This window comes from Mixophyes fleayi, chromosome 1 (genome assembly GCF_038048845.1).
Source record: "Mixophyes fleayi isolate aMixFle1 chromosome 1, aMixFle1.hap1, whole genome shotgun sequence".
NCBI lineage: Eukaryota > Metazoa > Chordata > Amphibia > Anura > Limnodynastidae > Mixophyes > Mixophyes fleayi.
Window position 1 is genome coordinate 163,843,339 of NC_134402.1, and position 7,993 is coordinate 163,851,331.

Below are 7,993 nucleotides of genomic sequence, written 5' to 3' on the forward strand. Positions count from 1 at the left end.
AAATAGAGTATAATATATATTTAGTGTAACACTATTACTCAGCAGAAGTCCTGTGATCACTGTTAGGCATATTTGGAAATCCCAGTTTCTTAGCATTTTCTCAATGACTGAGAAATGGATGGGGCCCAATCTTTCTAAGAGCAGCTCAGTACCACCACTTTATGAAGCTGTAGCTAGGTAGCCCACCTTAGGAAAATTATATACAACAATCATAATACTGAACTTTTAAGTTGTGTTTCCAGAGCTGTTTGGCTGATCCGGCTCTAAGATTTGAAAATTTGTGATGAATCTTCACTCTTTAGATAAACTAAAAGGTTTGGATGGCTGCACTTCCAAACACTTAGAAGGGTACTCAGATGTATCTTTACAAATAGACCAGGGGAGACAATATAAGTAACCCCACCAGGAAAAGCATGTAACACCCAGCACAGCAGAAGTGAGAATACTGTCCTGCATATATGCCCAGCATTACTGAATTTCCCCCCTTGTCCTATGAAGATTAGTTGTATAACTCCCATTGGTAATGAGATGTAAAATAACACTTGTACTATATTCCATAGGCAATCACCATTTAATCATACATATATATATATATATATATATATATATATATATATATATATATATATATATTGTGGCAACAGCCCGCTACTGCAGAAGCACACGCGAACAACTTCTTCCTTTTTATGTAGTTTTATTGTCAGGATGGTAAATGTTTTGACACCGTACAGGTTTCACAGCAATACTTGGAGACCCTAAATGCTAGTTTTACATAGACCAGCTCTCTCTCAGGACCAGCCAGCTTACCCAGCGTTGGTCTCCGTGCACAAATGATACAAACAAGCTTTTATACCTGATACTCCTCCCCCAGCCTTAGCTTGATGAACAGGTGACACACCCACCTTCTCTTTAAAAGGAAACGCCCATTCACTGGCTCTGTTTCCACTAAACAGACACACCCTGTCTGTTTGCTGAGAGGAAGGATTTCTCTATCATGTAAGTTAACCAATTGTTTGTTACACATAGGTCTTTACATTCAATCTAGGTGCATTGCTGTACAAATGTTTTACTTTACTTCCCTGCTTTCTCTGCATATTGCCAGCTAAATGCCTCCTTTTGTTACAATATATATTGCATTATGGTTTTGGGACAAATAAACCCCAAAAATGAAACGACCATACGTAAATCATAAAAATAAACTACAAAAATTCGGCATCATCACTGCCTACTGGTTAAAACGTTTGTTAGAGTATTTCCTGCCTCACAAGCAATAAAAGGCTCTTCAACTTATATTACAGAAACCTAGCAGAAATAGGCAGTCAATGATACAAGAGCATCATTTATGTCATCATTTCACAGACGCAGACCACAAAATAGCTAAATATGTATGAACCTTTTATATCACCCTCTTGGTATTTTTGTTTTCAAATACTAGTGTATTGTCTAATTTCCTCTATTAAATTTTAATTTGCATGTTTACTTATATATTGTTGCAATTGCAAAAAAAATTACTTTTAAATTCTAAAATCAGATTTTGATTGGATGAAAGACAAAAAGGAAGACATAGAAAATCACTCATAGCGAAACAATGGAGCCTCCGATATATACCAGAATACGATATGAAATGCTTAGCTTGAGTCTGTTTTAAACAAATTTTGACAGAATTTACCAGGGGTTAACTTGCACTGGATAGAGCACATCACACTATACACCCTCAATCGCATGATTTTTTGCTCCCCCATGATGTTATCTGCTTCCACTATTATAAAGTTAAAAAAAAACTGATGTTCTGGCTAAGAAATGTACATCTGGTTCCTTTTCAAGGTACAAACCTGCAAATATTATCGGATTATGCACCCTCCACTCTCAAGAAACAGAGAGAGTTGATTACTGTGGCAAAAGCTCTTCGCAATTATAATATACAATACAACTGGGTTTAGCCTTTAAGAATATTATCATCAAAAATGTCAAAACTACTAAAATCAAAACCTTTCAAGGGATGTACCTTCCTTTCACAAATGGATCTTCTTTCAAACTTAATGGTGATTGCTTCCACTTCAACCTCCTCATCTGTACCTAAATGCCCTCCTCAGTCCAAGCAACATAAGTTAAATGAATTCTTTACTGAAAGTCACAGAGGGACATGTAATCATGGGGAAATGTTAACTTGGTTCTAGGTCAGAAACTTGATATCTCTCAAGCAAGTAGTACAAACAGACCTACAAAACAACTATTTAACGAAATTTAAGCTCTTTGAAATGTGGCGCCTGAACAATAGCCCTGCTAAAGCTTAATAGCCCTCACGATATGAAATCCAGAAAACACTACATATTTATTTCTTTATCTCTGACTAATCATCTTCTTGATGTGAGAGTATCCCCTATAACTTAGACTGATCATGTTTCTACATCTGTAAAGGTTAATATATCATATTTTAGACCACAACTGCAATGGCTTCTGTATTATTTCTTGATAAGTCTGTTCTGAGAAGACTTCTGAAGCCATACAGGACTACTTCGACCTTAACCTTGCTGTAGATATTTATCTTTCCACAGTCTGTCAGGCCCACAAGCCTGGTAGGCTAATTAAGATTGCTGTGAATTGAAAAAATTAGTCTTTTAAAAACATTGTACTGTCTTTTTCTGCACAACATCAACAAACACCTTCAAAAACATTGGATCATCAACTCGCAACTTATAGGGGCATCTCAATGCTCTTCTTTCTACTGAAGCTGAAAATACTTTAAAATGGCTCCAACAGAGGTTGTATGATAAGGTGGGCAAGGCGGACACTTTGCTTACGTCTAAACTTAGAGCAAAGGTAACTTGTAATCACATCTCTATTATTCGCACTAAACAAACTTTTGGCTTATAATCCAAATATAATACGTAATGAACTCCACTCTTATTTTTCAACCCTTTATTACATGCCTGATCATCCCCCAAAATCCATCCCTGACTCTATGAAAACATACTTAGTTATAGATGTATTAAGCCTTTGAAACAGGAAAAGTGAACACTATTTTAATACATTTATTTAATACACTATTTTAATACATTTATTTGAATTCCCTCTTGCTAAGTGCAACATTTGACTCTGCTACAACTTGGTCCAAATTTGTACTGATTCATAAAGAGGGCAGATGTTCCACACTGTAAGAAAACTATCATCCCCTACCTCTACCTAATGGATTTAAAATTATTTGCTACAATTTTAGCAAACAGGTTATGTAGCGTGATTCCCTATCTAAACCATCCTGCCGCCAGGCCTCGGCAATACCTGAAGAATTATTGGTTTCATTAATCATCTGCAAATGACTAAGACTTCTTCCTTGGCCCTCGCCATAGACACAAAGAAAGAAAGACTTATTTAGAATATTATGAATTTGACCTCCTCTATATGAGAATTGAGGGTAACTTCCTTGGAGAAATGTTATCGTTATAGCCCAACCCATCTGCTATTTACTCTGTTAACTCCTTTTCAGATAACAAGTGGCACCAGCAGGGCCTGATCAACCACTAGGCTGACCAGGCTGCAGCCTGGGGCGCTGGGTCCCGGGGGGCGCGGCGCTGCGGGTATTTATTTATTTTTTTCATTCTTTTTTTTTTTCTTCATTTTTTATTTTGGTGGTGGGGGAGGGGGGGTCGCCGCGGGGGGGTCGCCGCGGGGGGGGGGGTGGAGGGCTCGACGATCAAAAGCATTGGTGGTCAGTGGTTAGCAACACACAGCCAGTCGCCAGGCTGCCTGTAGCTGTGCAGCAGACAGGAAGCAGGACGTCTTCACTTCCTATCTGCTGATCTGAGGAGAGGAGAGACGCTGGCACAACTACAGGTCAGTGAAGGGGGGAACTGCCCTGCATTTCTATAGGGAGGGGGGGAACTGCCCTGCATATCTATAGAGAGGGGGGGAACTGCCCTGCATATCTATAGGGAGGGGGGGAACTGCCCTGCATATCTATAGGGAGGGGGGGGGAACTTCCCTGCATATCTATAGGGAGGGGGGGAACTGCCCTGCATATCTATAGGGAGGGGGGGAACTGCCCTGCATATCTATAGGGAGGGGGGGGAACTGCCCTGCATATCTATAGGGAGGGGGGAACTGCCCTGCATATCTATAGGGAGGGGGGGAACTGCCCTGCATATCTATAGAGAGGGGGGGAACTGCCCTGCATATCTATAGGGAGGGGGGGGGAACTGCCCTGCATATCTATAGGGAGGGGGGGGAACTGCCCTGCATATCTATAGGGAGGGGGGGAACTGCCCTGCATATCTATAGGGAGGGGGGGAACTGCCCTGCATATCTATAGGGAGGGGGGAACTGCCCTGCATATCTATAGGGAGGGGGGGGGGAACTGCCCTGCATATCTATAGAGAGGGGGGGAACTGCCCTGCATATCTATAGAGAGGGGGGGAACTGCCCTGCATATCTATAGGGAGGGGGGGTAACTGCCCTGCATATCTATAGGGAGGGGGGGAACTGCCCTGCATATCTACAGGGAGGGGGGGGAACTGCCCTGCATATCTATAGGGAGGGGGGGAACTGCCCTGCATATCTATAGGGAGGGGGGAACTGCCCTGCATATCTATAGAGAGGGGGGGAACTGCCCTGCATATCTATAGAGAGGGGGGGAACTGCCCTGCATATCTATAGGGAGGGGGGGGAACTGCCCTGCATATCTATAGGGAGGGGGGGGAACTGCCCTGCATATCTATAGGGAGGGGGGGAACTGCCCTGCATATCTATAGGGAGGGGGGGAACTGCCCTGCATATCTATAGGGAGGGGGGAACTGCCCTGCATATCTATAGGGAGGGGGGGAACTGCCCTGCATATCTATAGGGAGGGGGGGAACTGCTCTGCATATCTATAGAGAGGGGGGGAACTGCCCTGCATATCTATAGAGAGGGGGGGAACTGCCCTGCATATCTATAGGGAGGGGGGGGAACTGCCCTGCATATCTATAGGGAGGGGGGGAACTGCCCTGCATATCTATAGGGAGGGGGGGAACTGCCCTGCATATCTATAGGGAGGGGGGAACTGCCCTGCATATCTATAGGGAGGGGGGAACTGCCCTGCATATCTATAGGGAGGGGGGGGAACTGCCCTGCATATCTATAGGGAGGGGGGGAACTGCCCTGCATATCTATAGGGAGGGGGGGAACTGCCCTGCATATCTATAGGGAGGGGGGGAACTGCCCTGCATATCTATAGGGAGGGGGGGAACTGCCCTGCATATCTATAGGGAGGGGGGAACTGCCCTGCATATCTATAGGGAGGGGGGGAACTTCCCTGCATATCTATAGGGAGGGGGGGAACTGCCCTGCATATCTATAGGGAGGGGGGGGGGGAACTGCCCTGCATATCTATAGGGAGGGGGGGGAACTGCCCTGCATATCTATAGGGAGGGGGGGAACTGCCCTGCATATCTATAGGGAGGGGGGGGAACTGCCCTGCATATCTATAGAGAGGGGGGAACTGCCCTGCATATCTATAGGGAGGGGGGGGGAACTGCCCTGCATATCTATAGGGAGGGGGGGGAACTGCCCTGCATATCTATAGGGAGGGGGGGGAACTGCCCTGCATATCTATAGGGAGGGGGGGGAACTGCCCTGCATATCTATAGGGAGGGGGGGAACTGCCCTGCATATCTATAGGGAGGGGGGGAACTGCCCTGCATATCTATAGGGAGGGGGGGGGAACTGCCCTGCATATCTATAGGGAGGGGGGGGAACTGTCCTGCATATCTATAGGGAGGGGGGAACTGCCCTGCATATCTATAGGGAGGGGGGGGGGAACTGCCCTGCATATCTATAGGGAGGGGGGGAACTGCCCTGCATATCTATAGGGAGGGGGGGAACTGCCCTGCATATCTATAGGGGGGGAACTGCCCTGCATATCTATAGGGAGGGGGGGAACTGCCCTGCATATCTATAGAGAGGGGGGGAACTGCCCTGCATATCTATAGGGAGGGGGGGGGGAACTGCCCTGCATATCTATAGGGAGGGGGGGGAACTGCCCTGCATATCTATAGGGAGGGGGGGAACTGCCCTGCATATCTATAGGGAGGGGGGGAACTGCCCTGCATATCTATAGGGAGGGGGGAACTGCCCTGCATATCTATAGGGAGGGGGGGGAACTGCCCTGCATATCTATAGAGAGGGGGGGAACTGCCCTGCATATCTATAGAGAGGGGGGGAACTGCCCTGCATATCTATAGGGAGGGGGGGTAACTGCCCTGCATATCTATAGGGAGGGGGGGAACTGCCCTGCATATCTACAGGGAGGGGGGGGAACTGCCCTGCATATCTATAGGGAGGGGGGGAACTGCCCTGCATATCTATAGGGAGGGGGGAACTGCCCTGCATATCTATAGAGAGGGGGGGAACTGCCCTGCATATCTATAGAGAGGGGGGGAACTGCCCTGCATATCTATAGGGAGGGGGGGGAACTGCCCTGCATATCTATAGGGAGGGGGGGGGAACTGCCCTGCATATCTATAGGGAGGGGGGGAACTGCCCTGCATATCTATAGGGAGGGGGGGAACTGCCCTGCATATCTATAGGGAGGGGGGAACTGCCCTGCATATCTATAGGGAGGGGGGGAACTGCCCTGCATATCTATAGGGAGGGGGGGAACTGCTCTGCATATCTATAGAGAGGGGGGGAACTGCCCTGCATATCTATAGAGAGGGGGGGAACTGCCCTGCATATCTATAGGGAGGGGGGGGAACTGCCCTGCATATCTATAGGGAGGGGGGGAACTGCCCTGCATATCTATAGGGAGGGGGGGAACTGCCCTGCATATCTATAGGGAGGGGGGAACTGCCCTGCATATCTATAGGGAGGGGGGAACTGCCCTGCATATCTATAGGGAGGGGGGGGAACTGCCCTGCATATCTATAGGGAGGGGGGGAACTGCCCTGCATATCTATAGGGAGGGGGGGAACTGCCCTGCATATCTATAGGGAGGGGGGGAACTGCCCTGCATATCTATAGGGAGGGGGGGAACTGCCCTGCATATCTATAGGGAGGGGGGAACTGCCCTGCATATCTATAGGGAGGGGGGGAACTTCCCTGCATATCTATAGGGAGGGGGGGAACTGCCCTGCATATCTATAGGGAGGGGGGGGGGAACTGCCCTGCATATCTATAGGGAGGGGGGGGAACTGCCCTGCATATCTATAGGGAGGGGGGGAACTGCCCTGCATATCTATAGGGAGGGGGGGAACTGCCCTGCATATCTATAGAGAGGGGGGGAACTGCCCTGCATATCTATAGGGAGGGGGGGGGAACTGCCCTGCATATCTATAGGGAGGGGGGGGAACTGCCCTGCATATCTATAGGGAGGGGGGGGAACTGCCCTGCATATCTATAGGGAGGGGGGGAACTGCCCTGCATATCTATAGGGAGGGGGGGAACTGCCCTGCATATCTATAGGGAGGGGGGGGGAACTGCCCTGCATATCTATAGGGAGGGGGGGGAACTGTCCTGCATATCTATAGGGAGGGGGGAACTGCCCTGCATATCTATAGGGAGGGGGGGGGAACTGCCCTGCATATCTATAGGGAGGGGGGGAACTGCCCTGCATATCTATAGGGAGGGGGGGAACTGCCCTGCATATCTATAGGGGGGGAGCTGCCCTGCATATCTATAGGGAGAGGGGGAACTGCCCTGCATATCTATAGGGAGGGGGGGAACTGCCCTGCATATCTATAGGGAGGCGGGGGAACTGCCCTGCATATATATAGGGAGGGGGGAACTGCCCTGCATATCTATAGGGAGGGGGGGAACTGCCCTGCATATCTATAGGGAGGGGGAGAACTGCCCTGCATATCTATAGGGAGGGGGAGAACTGCCCTGCATATCTATAGGGAGGGGGGGGGAACTACCCTGCATATCTATAGGGAGGGGGGGACTACCCTGCATATCTATAGGGAGGGAGAGGGAGGACTGTCATGCATTTGTATAGGGAGGGAGAGGGGGACTGTCATACAAA